This window comes from Ursus maritimus, unplaced genomic scaffold (assembly GCF_017311325.1).
Source record: "Ursus maritimus isolate PB19 unplaced genomic scaffold, ASM1731132v1 scaffold_2, whole genome shotgun sequence".
Taxonomy (NCBI): Eukaryota; Metazoa; Chordata; class Mammalia; order Carnivora; family Ursidae; genus Ursus; species Ursus maritimus.
This window is the reverse complement of record NW_024424452.1, coordinates 48,401,178-48,414,071: the sequence shown is the minus strand read 5'-3', so window position 1 is coordinate 48,414,071 and position 12,894 is coordinate 48,401,178.

The following is a 12,894-nucleotide window of genomic DNA, read 5'->3' as shown; positions in this document are numbered from 1 at the left end:
TCTACAGGGTGAGATCTGTTTTGTACCATATTCCTAGTTACATGTTTTTAGTAGTCTGAACATAAACATTGGCCAGGAAGGGCTAAACTAAAAATTTTAAATGTACTATTTTATCATACTTGCCTTATAAGCTCAAAGTATAGAGTTGTCCTATTATAGGAAGTGGAAAGCATGAGAGGAAAGGAAAGAGCTAACTCATGGGAGTATAAGAATGAGGGTTCTCAGCATCCCTTTATATGCTTGTGTGACCTACTGGATTCTTGGGAAGGCACTCTTAGTCCTCCCCTAGAGGCAAGGTTATTATAGTGATAGGTAGGCAGGCTCGCAGAGCTTCCTTTCGGTCACACTGGCCTTTAGTTCCTGCCATGCTCCTTTGTAAAGGATGAGAGGATGTTTTTACCATGAACTTCTCCTGCCTAATCCCTGAAATGGGAAATCTCGTATGGAGTGATAGCTCTAGTAACAAATATATTTATCAGCAGTCTCCTTAGATGCATGTATAGTACCTGTGAGAGAAGACATGTTATTTGTAAAGTAACAACTGTTAAGCTGATAGCCAACTTCTCAATGGCATAAAATCCAGAAGACAGTGGGATAATATCTTCAAAGCTGAGGAAAATAATTATCAGCCTAGAATTTTACGTATGGCTAAACCATAAGATTGGGGGCAAAACTGGGAGGCAGTATTTTCATAGCTACAAAATCCAAGATGGTTGAATTATTGAAGGATACATTTCCAGGGCACCTGGCTTGCTCAGGCTCGCTCAGTTGGTAGAGCATGCAGCTTTTGATCTCGAGGTCATGTGTTCAAGCCCCATGGTGGGCATAGAGCTTTCCTATTAAAAAAAGAAATATGTATGTATTTCCAGAACAGGAAAGAATACCAGGAGAAAGGTGTGGGATTAAGAAACATGGTCAACACAGAAATTGATAAAATATATCAATTATTTTCGGATTATCTAGTTAAGAATTATTATAAGAAAACCCCATAAGGTAATTACTGTTTTTACCCTCATTTAACAGCTAAAGAAATTGAGGCAAGAGAGGCTGAGTAACTTGCTCACCATCCCTGAGCTAGTGAATGGCAGAGTCAGGATTTGGAGCAAAGCCATCTAAAGTTACATAGTCTGGGTTCTCCAGTGCCTCCCCGTAGGTGTGCAGTCATTCTCTTCCCCAGACTCTTATCTCTTCAGCTACAGAACATGAGCCTGGAAGGGGGGCGGGGGGAGGGGGAGTTGGTCGTTCTTGTTTCCTTAAAGCCGTCACATCGGTGGGAACACGGCAAAAGCTCAACAAAAGCAGATGAAATGGAACAGAAATCTTTATTTCTAGGTCACTTTGATCAGAAAGGATGTCTGATGATGGATGGCGATTATTTGTAACAGTCTTTTCCCCACATCATTGGTTGTTCCAGGCAAAATAATAGTGAAAAGAATGATCGTGACAAAAATTATGATCCTGGTAACAATGATGACAAAAATGAAGCAATCTCTAAAATAGAGCATAAAAAGAGAAGGAACCGCACTGAAAATTCTGCCAGTGCCTTTGTAAAGTGAAAATACATAGTCCATCCTACTACCCACCTCCTTAGGTTTTGATGATAGTGCTTTCTAATTGCATTTCTTATGGACCAGGTTTTCATGAAGTGTATTTCCATAGAAGAGGGTGAATAAGAGGGAAGGTAAAACGGAAGGAGAGTAACATCTGTTCACCTTGAAAGAGCACAGTAGATGTGTTACAAAAGACTAAAGCTACCACATTACATTACAGAGTGTGAGTCTAAGGGTATATTAAGGGCTGTGCAACCTCACAATTAGTTTTTTTTAATTACTTGCCCTGAAAAATTTTCAAGACTAGTCATCTGAATGACTAGTTCCAGACCATCATTGAATCATCGGAGATGATTCAAGCCAGAAGAGCCTCTGACATCTCTCAAAATGTATGATTTGGCTACTTGGCCTGTGTGTAGTTGTCCCTTTTCTAGTTTAAGGGAGAAAACCAAGCATTTTTAATGCCTGTGTTAGCCCACTCAGGTTGCACGCATAATGTGCGAAAGCAGTAAACTTTCAAAAAAATGCGGGTAAACCTGAATTTATTAACAGATAGCATTCCAAAATCTAAGTCAGTTTGGAAATTGGAAAGCAAATAGGTGTAGGTACTCATATGCCCTTGAGCAGACTGTGGTCCCTCTTCTCCCACGTGAGTCATCCTCTTCAGTGGGGACAGGGACTTACAATGACATCAGTGGATTGATGAGTATCCAGAATTCCCTTACATCCGAATCAAAATCATTTTGCCACATACTGGTATGTAGTAGGGTTTTTTTCAATATACTTTCTTTTTTTGCATTAATTTTCCTTAAGTTATAGTCTTTTGCTTTTGCCTTTGAGTTTTTAAACTTTTTAGAATGGAAAAAAAATCTCACAAATAAAAGTCTTAAAAAGTATAAAGAACACTGGGATACCTATTATTTAACTTCGACAATTACTAACTTGTAGCCAATCTCATGTCTATCCCTGCCTGCCTCCTATAGTATTTTGTACAAATCCTAGGCATCCCATCTTTTATGCATAAATATTTCAATGCTTTTAAATATGTGTGTGTGTATAATCTTAACATCATTTACATACCTAAAAAATTGATAATTCCTTGATACCATAAATTGTCTAAAGATGTCAAAATCTGTTGCAGTCTTTTCTGAATGAAGAGCCAAAAGAGATAACTATATTGCAGTTGGCTGCTAAGCATTGTAAATTTCTTCCAGTCTGTTGTGGAGGTTTTCAAACTAGAGTGCATCAGAATCCCCTGCAAGGCTTATTAAAACAGAGCTTCTGATTCTGCGTCTGGGGTGGAGCTTGAGAATTTGCACTTCCAACAAGAGCAAGGTGATACTAATGCTGTAGGGTTTGGAGCCCACTGTGTCTGTGTTTTCCCCCTTGCAATTTATTTATGGAAGAAACTGAGCTGTTTACCGTGTAGAGTTTCCCTCAGTTTGGGTTTTGCTGATTGCACGACTGTTTTACACACTGTTTATTAGTTATCTCTTTTTGTGATGTTAGCTGCTTTTGATCCTTTAATTAGAGATTGAAAAATGATATTCTGATTTCTAGTATCCCTTCATTTTATTAGTTAAAATCCTCTGTAGGTAGAAACTTCCCCTCCATCTACTTTTGATTACAGAATGGTAATTTTTTTTTTTATTTTAGAAAAGGCAGAATAAAAGCTTGATTGTCTGGTTTTCAAAATAATGAGTTGTTCACTAGTATCCTCTGTGGTGAACAATTTCCGTGTGTGTGTGTGTGTGATTAGCAATTTGTAGATTTAAACATACTTGACTCACTTCAAGTCACTGAATTTATTTTTCGTGTGGATGCTGAAATTGTACCATTTTTAACCAATGAGAGGCTTTTTAACTTGGCTCCTCGGTCCGTTTGGCATGACCCTAGAGGTCATTGGGAGCATCCTTGCTGAGTGATACGACAGGATGTTTCAGTGCCATCTTACATTTCCTGCCTGTCTTGATAGCCACACTTTCTCCAAGGAGGCCTGGTTCTTTCTCCTGGGAAATGGTGTCTGGACATTGTAACCAGAGCACTAAGGATGCTCACTGAGACTGGATTACTAGGTTTCTAGACCTTTTTTATGGCCTAAGATAGGTAATATTTTTTTGTTGTTGTCATTTTAGGACAAAATACATTGTGGATTTATACTGATGCCCTACTCCCTACTTAACTTAGGGCTTCAAAGTTTTTAATTTCTTTAATCTGTGGCTCTTTTATCGCATCCTGAGAATTCCAGCTTTCAGTACTAGAAATGATAGAATATCACATAATAATTCACTAGCATAATCCCATATCTACCCCAAAGTCTCAGAATGTCATTATCAATATTACTACCAATAATATGATTACTGGAAATAGTTTAAGCTGGTTTTTGTTTTTTTGGTGTTTTTGTTTGTTTTTTGTTTCTGTTGCTGGGTTGTTTTTTGGTGTGTGCATGTGTGTTTTTTTGTAAAGGTGAAATTCTTTAAGATACATCCCACTCTGGGTTCACAGCCAAATCACTGAGATTTCAAATTACCTGGAATCGTTTCTTTGAGTTAATGCCACCAGCTGGATATATATTTGCATTCCTTGGTTTGATTTTATTTTCAACTTTTAGGACATGCTCTTTAATTTTGCCTTATAATTATAAAAATGACGTATGATGTTTTCCTAGGTTTCTAGGCTAGCCCAAAAAAGCATATTGAACCTATATAGAGAGGGGCACCTAACTACCCATTATCATACTTCTTTAAGGGTGTAACCCCACTCACAAGCCCCCACATATATGGAAAGATAAGCACGTACAGAATATTACTAGAAACTGTTTTAAGCCAGTAGTGGGGATGGCAGAAACATTACCTGCAGGGACACCATTCCCTTACTCTTGCCTGCACTTGTCGGATAAAGGAGGAGACCCAGCGCGAAGAGAATACCATGTGTGGACGTTGCCAGGTTCAGGTCCTCATCACTGTCCCCTGAGTTCCCCTGCAGCAGCCTCCCAGGCTATCTCCCTTACTCTGGCCTGTCCTCCATCCTGTCACGGCAACATCTTTCCAAAATGTAAGTCTAATTGTGTTGCTTCTCCAAGGAAAGTGGTCCAGTGGCTCCCAGGAGCCTCTAAGTAAACTATTTGGCCCAGAAAACCATCCCAGTCTGGATCTGCCCCACTCACCCCAATAAACCTTGGCTCCAGTCAAGCAGAATTTATTTTGAGAATTCCTCATTTTTCACGTCCTTTTGGACTTTATTACCCTTGTTTTCTCTGCCTAGAATGTTCTCCCGCTTACTTGTCTGATTTCCTCCTGTTCCCTTCTAGACTTTGCTCAAACATCATCTCCTCATTAAGTTTTCTTTGACCTTTGGACGGCTGGGTTCTTTCTCTTCTCTGTTTCTCTGTTTGTGTTTTTCATATATGAATCACTTACTAAAAAGGGGCAAGTAACTTAACTTTCTGAGCCTCAACTGCCTCATCTGGAAAATGGGGTTCATATACTCCAGTCAAAGCTCCCTTATCCACCCTCTTATCCGCGTCTTCCCCTGCATCCTCTCCATTCTCTCTGCAAAGCACGCTGACTGATGCGCACAGAACATCGACTGCTCTTAGCCATGCTTATGCCCTTCAGCTCCCACCTGTGAACTGTAGAACGTTACTTGTTTTGTTAATTTTAATCACATAAATTGATGAAATATGCGAATTAATGATATATATATGAATGCAAAAAGAATTGCATCTATGAAAACAGTGGTTTGGAATGACTCAATAAAAGCAAGTTGCTAACATAATTGATTTGACTTATTTGTGGGTGAAATTTTCAGACTAAAGTAATAACACTTTAGAAAGATTCAGCCCTTCTATCCTTTCTAAGTGTCTCAATTCATATTCCACACTAAGGAAAGCAAAACTGGAAGTCAGAGGTGATGCATTTTGGCTTTAAAACATTTTATCTTTGGAAAGCATCCACCATAAAACATGGGATTTTTGTCATTACAAGTTCTGTTTAAATGCTTCCAATTTTTAAAAACTTTGAGTTGCAGATATTTCATTCTTTTGTATTAACTGCATGGAAGCATGCATGGAAAACAAAATTAAGATAAATAGTTCTTTGGAATAAATGAGCCAGTCATGCATGATCAAAACAAAACAAAACCAAGAAACGAAAACAAAAACAACGAAAAAACGAACACCCCACAAAAAACCAAAACCAATGGGACTCCAAACAATAGATGCATACTCAAGGAAAAGGCCTTGGCCCTACATCAAAAGTGAATGGGTATACATCTGTATGTTGTAAGTTAAAAGTGTCTAAAGTACATAAAGTATTTTTGTGTGTGTGATTCTACTCCGTAATTGACTTTTTAGGTGAGAACAACTCAGCAGCACCAGGCCAGGGTGCAGGGATTAATAATACATAGTATCCTCTAGAAGGATGAGCAACATTAATGATTGTGATGTATATTGCAGTAGAAGTAGCTACACGGAGAGAAAGGAACCATTGATTCTCTTTGGCGAGGATTTTGGGTACTGGTCAGCAAAAATTAGTAAAAACCCTTGCCTTCAAGGAGCATGGAGCATAGATGGGGCAGCATTTGAATAAATCAGCAAAGTATGCTAAGTAGAGAGGAACACTGTATGCTTTAGGAGCATAGAGGAGGATGTCTAACAGATCCAAGAATGGTTTCCGAGAAGTGGCCAGAGCCAAATTCTGAAGGATTTATTGGAGTTGGCAGAGAAAAAGCTGGAAGAAAAGCATTGGTGACAGAAAGAATAATGTAGAAAAATGTACAAAAAAGCAGGCAAGAAACAGTAGGTAGTTGAGGATGACTGGATCATCAGGAAGAAATGGAGAACTGACAAGCCGTGTGGCCTCTTATTATTAGCTAAGGGATTTAGTTTGAGCTCTCCAAGAAGCCAGTGAGTACAAGCGGAGAGGTCGCCTAATCAGATGCACATTTTAAGATCACTCTGGTGGCAGGGTGGACATAGATTAGAAAAGGCAAGCCTTCGGACAGGTTGGGAGGCCAACCATTCATCAGATATTTACTAAGCACCTTCTGTGTGCCAGGGGATACTGTGGTCACCAAAAATACAGTTACACTTTGACGAGTTCCAGTATGGTGAGGGGTGTAGATGTCAAATCGTCAGACAAGTAAACCCACAGTTACAAAAATTAGGTGTTACAAGTAATTCCTGTGAATCACTGAATGTAACAGTGTGACGGGAGTATGTAACTGCCTAGCATTCCTTCTTCTGATGACAGTTTCCTCTAGGGAACCATACCTCCCCTACTCCGTGTGATAGGTCATGTCAGTCACACTGTCCCTCGAAGACGGGCATAGAACCAAGGCTAGCCAGAGTGTTCTGTCCTCCTGGGCCCAGTGACTGGGCTCCAGACTGGGCATATGGGCCAAACACAACCAATCAGGAACTACTCTACTATTTGATATGTGGATCAAAGGAAAGAGAAGGCCTCTCATCCTTTCGGATCGCAAGCTCTAAGTGCATAGGCTTGAACCATTCACCATTCTGTCTGATGAATGTAGAGAACCAGAGAACGAATCCAATAAACATAAAGAAGTAGAGCAGAGGTGTGTGTGTGCGTGTGTGTGTGCAGGCGCGTGCGTGTGTGTTGGGGGCGGACTTTGACAACATTATCTGAGCGCCTAGATCTAACTGCCTAAAGCTGGAGGCAGTTTGAACTTCCGGGTACACTGGAGGGAATAGAGGAGGGGGAGAAGGAGGAGCACACTTTGGGGAAAATAATAAGTCCATTTAGACAGAACGGATGAAAGAGTCTTGTGGTATAGCGAGGTGGGAATGCCTTGTGGACTCTGGGCATATGTTTCTGGCACTCAGAAAGTAAGTCAAAGATGGAGTTATGGGGGCGCCTGGGTGGCTCAGTCGGTTAAGGTGTCTGCCTTCGGCTCAGGTCATGATCTCAGGGTCTTGGGATCCCCGCATCAGGCTCCCTGCCAAGCTTCTCCCTCTCCTCCCCACCTGTGCTCTCTGTCACTCTCTGTCACTCTCTGCTACTCTCTCTCAAATCTTTTTTTTTTAAGATTTTATTTATTTATGTGACAGAGAGCCAGCGTGAGAGGGAACACAGCAGGGGAGTGGGAGAGGAAGAAGCAGGCTCCCAGCGGAGGAGCCTGATGTGGGACTTGATCCCGGAACGTCGGGATCACGCCCTGAGCCGAAGGCAGACGCTTAACGACTGTGCTACCCAGGCGCCCCCTCAAATCTTTTTTTAAAAACAAAGGTGGAGTTATGTATTTGGGAGTCATCAAAATGCCAGTGAACGTTGAAGTCATGGGCTTGGCTGTGATCTATGAGAAGAATCTATAGCTGGTGAAGGAAGAAGAGCAAATCCTGGGGGACATTATCATTTAAAGGGAAAATAGAGGCAGAGATGTCAACACAAAATGACAAGAATACCCAGGAGAAAGGGAGGCTCCACGAGCTGAAGATGAATAACGTCAAGATGTGGGCACCCTCTGTTCTTCCTACGCTCACGGTCCACACCCAGCCAAGCCTCGTATTCTCTTGGCTTTGCTTTTCTCATTCGCTCCGCCGGGGCTGACAATCACCTCCCACCCCACTTCTCGCATTAGCAGCCTGACTGGTCCATTTGCTTCCACTCTTTTTGCAAGGTAGCAACAACGTGCGATTCCTTGAAAAAGTAAGCCTGAGTGTGTAACTCTTCTGCTCAAAACTCTCCCTTGGCTGCCTGGATTAGCTTGCTACAGCTGCGGTAACTACGTGCCACCGACTGAGTGGCTTAAACAACAGAACTTAATTTTTTTAAGAGTAGAAAATTTTGCGGCGCCTGGTTGCTCAGGTCACGATCTGAAGGTCATGGGATCAAGCCCTGCGTGGGGCTCTGCGCTCAGCATGGAATGTGCTTGTCCCGCTCCGTCTGCTGCTCCCCTAGAAGATGCCCGGCCTCTCCAGTGCTCGCTGGCTGGATCTGGGTCACATGTCCATCCCCAAACCCATCCATGCCGAGGGGAATAAGAACCCTGGTTGGCTCAGTCTACTCAGGATTTGCCCTGGTCACGTGAAGGGAGTTAGACACCGCAGTAAAAGCAGGGCTCCGCTAGCCTGGGAAAAGGGAGAAATGGCTTTTGTGCAGGTTACTAATGTTAAGCGGTATGGATGATGATTCAGAGCGGCCATTCAAGGTAGAGGTGGGCTGCCGTGGGGTCCCTCTGGCCCTTGCTAGGCCGGCAGGCTCTTAGTTTAATCTTGCTTTTGCTGTCTGCTGCCCCCGATGCAGGGAGATTTCTAGCATGACCAATATCCACCCAGCCTCAAGTTTTGGGGCACAGGATTAAGCAACTTGGTGGTCGAGAATTCCCAAATGCCATAGCCGTTTGAATCTGTGAACCGCATTCTTGAATTCCTTCTTCGTTGTATGGGTTTGCGTCCTCTAGTTCCTGATTTTCACGCTCGGGCCCGCCCAACCTACTGCTTATGCGCGTGCGCCACCTAGTGCTGGTAACTGGCAATGCCTGCTCGGTAGGGGCATGACGCGCTTTGTACTTGGAGCCACCTGTCCACTGTGCGCGGCCAGGGAGGCAGGGAGAATGGATCACACGCACCGAGAGGATTCTAGAAGTGGTGTAATGGAGCCAATGGGAGGCTCCCCATGGTTGAGCACAAGACACTGACCTCGTAGATGCACGGCAGGTGTGTTCACGTTTTCCATTCTAGACCTCCTGTCACTCCTCAAGCCTCTCCATATCTTCCCATGAAAAAAAAAACCCACAACAAAAACAATAAAAAAGGTTTGTTCCTCCCTCCACAGGGCAACCAACCTTAAAAATAGGAGAGAAAGGGACACCTGGCTGGCTCAGTCGGTTAAACATCCAACTTTTGATTTCGGCTCAAGTCATGATCTCAGGATCAAGCCCAGGGTGGAGCCCCCCCTTGGTCTCTGCACTCAGTGGGGAGTCTGCTTGAGATGCTCTCTCCCCTTTTCCCTCACTCTCTGCCCCTCCCCCACTCATGCATGCATGCATCTGCTCGCTCTTTCTCTCTCAAATAAATAAATCTTTAAAAGAAATAAAGAAAAATAGGAGAAAAAGAGAGCAGTGGACCCAGAAAGGTTCCCCTCACCTTGCCAGTCACCTCAGTGTCTTTCCTCCCTTGCAAGTTTCCATCCAGCCTAGCCCTTCCTCCTCCCTGTCACCTTCCCTCTGCTGCGTAATTCTCTCCGCCGGGCCCTCTGCAGCCCCTGTTCTTCCTTGGGACTTTGCCACATCCTCAGTTTTATCATGGAATGCCATTTTAACTAAACACCTGACTTCTTCATGACAGAAATATAAATATAATTTCACAATTACATAATATAATTACATAAATATATCTGATTATACATGTTCCAAAATAGCCACTGCTCATACTTGGGTATCTGTAATGGTGTATTTTATGTGTCAGCTTGGCTAGGCTACGGTGCCCAGCTATTCGGTCAAACACCATTCTAGAAGTTGCTGTGCAGGTACTTTTTAGATGTGATAAACACTTACAATCAGTAGACTTTGAGTAAAGCAGGTGATCTCCCATAATATGAATGGAGCCTCATCCAAGCAGGTGAAGGCCTTAAAAGTGGACTGAGGTTTCCCAAATAAGGAATTTTCCTCAAAAGTACAACATCGAAACTCTGTCCGAGTTTCCAGCTTGCTGCCCTGCAGAATTTGGATTCAGGTCTGTGCATCAATTCTTACTTGAAAGTCCAGGCTGCCAGCCTGACCTGGGGACTTCAGACTTGCCAGCCCCCAGAACAGTGTAAGCCAATTCCTTAAAATCTCTCTGTCTCTCTCACTCCGTCTAGATAATACATCCTACTGATTCTGTTTCTCTGGGAAACCCCGACTAACAGAACGTCGGTGGTGGAGGTGGCTAGCTGTCTCCCCAAATGCATACTTTGCTCACTAACGAGTTGCAGTTCGGTATGGCCACGCAACAAATTTCTCCCCAACGGGATGGGAAGAGAAGTGATATGAGCCACATCCATGCCTGACCGATTACACCTTCTTGCTCTTTTTCTTTTCTGGATGACTGGGGACACTGAGGGCATCCTTGGAAACCATGTGTTGATGATGGCATCCTGGGTCCTTCAGTAACTCTATGGAGCAGAGCTCCCTCCTCCCCACCCTGGCCCCACAGATCTTGAACATTCTAACCTAGATGTCCCTGGACTGGTAGGTAAGTTGTCACTAAATTTCTACTGTTTTCAAGTTATTGCATTTTGGATTTATTAAATAAACTAGTTTAACATACCCTGACTAATACAGAAATTGGTACCTTGAAGTGGAATGCTATTAAAAAAAAAACACCTAGGGCGCCTGGGGGGCTCAGTCGGTTAAGTTGTCTGCCCTCAACTCAAGTCATGATCCCAGGGTCCTGGGATCGAGCCTCGCATCACATCGGGCTCTCTGCTTGGTGGGGAGTCTGCTTCTCCCTCTACCCCTATCCCCTGCTCATGATCTCTCTCTCATACTCTCTCTCTCTCTCACATAAATAAAATCTTAATAAAAATAAAATAAAATAAAATAAAATAAAATAAAATAAAATAAAAAACGCCTAAGGGGCGTCTGGGTGGCTCAGTCTGTTAAGCAGCCAACTTAAGCAGCTCAGGTCTCATGACCTCATGATCTCAGGGTCCTGGTGATGTAGGAAAGAATGTTAAGATTTGAAGCCGACGGCCAAGAAAGAATTCTTGAGACATCTTTGGGGCAAAAAGGTGATTTTATTAAAGCACGGGGACAGGACCCGTGAGCAGAAAGAGCTGCAATGGGGTCATAAGAAGTGGCTCATTGTATACTTTCAGATTGGGAGGGGATTAAGGGTAGTGTACGTCTCTAAGGAATTTTGGAAGCAAGGTTTCCAGGACCTCGAGGGGGCTAGCTACTGTTGGGAAAAGGGCATTTATTACCGTCTAATAAAACCGTCATCATGAGACCCTTCAGATGTATATCAGTGGGCCATATGCTTGGGGGATGATTGCCAACACATATCTTGCGGGGTAGAGATAAAGGAAATTTCCAAAGGAATTTTTATATGTTAAAGTAGATGTACAGGATCCCTGGGCGGGGTGGGGGGGTGGGGGGGTGGGGGGGGTGGTGAGGCTAAGATTGCCTTTTGCCCTTAGCAAAGTGTCAACATCAAGGCAATTGAGTCCCGAGGGGAATATCACTCTGCCTATTTCAAGGACTTGCCAATGGGCTGTAGGTAGTAAGGAAATTTAATAATTTCTCTTCTGCCTTTGTTTCCCACATCACTGGGATCAAGCCCACTTCGGGGAGTCTGCTCGAGGATTCTCCCTCTCCCTCTTCGCCTCCACCTGCCCATGCTCTCCTGTTCTCAGGCCAACAGAGGTCTCATTCCAATCTTGTCCAGTTGTTTCAGGCAGTTTCAAGGCAGGTGCCACTGAATTGAGAAAGAGGAGCTTAGGGGCAAGGACGCAAGTCATGGAACAGGTTAAGGACTCTTGTCTAGAAAGGAACTCTGGGTATGGCTCCTGACACATAGACTGGATAGAAGCAAACAGAGTAAATGCCTCGTATGTTTTTGAAATGAGAGTATTCCTCAAGAAACCTCAGGGAGCCTGGCCGAAAAGTGTTTGTTAAAATAAAACAAATCTTGTGCTCCCAAACTTGCGGACATCAGGCTGCAAAAGTCCAATAGCCCTCCAGAAGGCCCAGTCCTTGGCACCTGCTTGAGGATTTCTATTCATCACAGGTTTCTAGTATCTCAAATAGGACGTGTTTTACTGCAGTTAATATTTCTTCTGCTTGAAGTTCATCGAATTCTTGGATTGCTAAATTTATAGTTTTCATGAAATTTGGAAAAATGTTGACCATTATTTCTTTGAATGCTTTTCTTTCCACCTCCCAATGCCCCCACTTCTGAGATTCCAGTTACATATATGTTAGGTCTTTAGATAGTGCCCCACAACCCGGAAATGCTCTCTTTATTGTGTTTTCCAGTCTTTTTTTCTCTTTGTGTTCCATTTTGGAGAATGTCTACTGCAATGTCTTCAAATCCATGAATCTTTTCCTCTGCAGCTCCTGTTAATCCCATTTGGTATGTTTTTAAATTTCAGATATTATGTTTTTCATCTCCGGAAGTTTGATACGGGTCTTTTATATATCTTTTCCTCCTCATCATGTTTATTTTTTTCCTCTACCTTCGTAAGCATATTGAGTACTTTTATAATAACTTTTAACATCCTTGTCTACTAATTCTGTCATCTGTGTGGTTTCTGGGTCTTTCTTTTGATTGATTTCTCTCCTGGTTGTTTGCATGCATGATAATATTTGGTTGGCTCTGGACATTCTGGATTACACT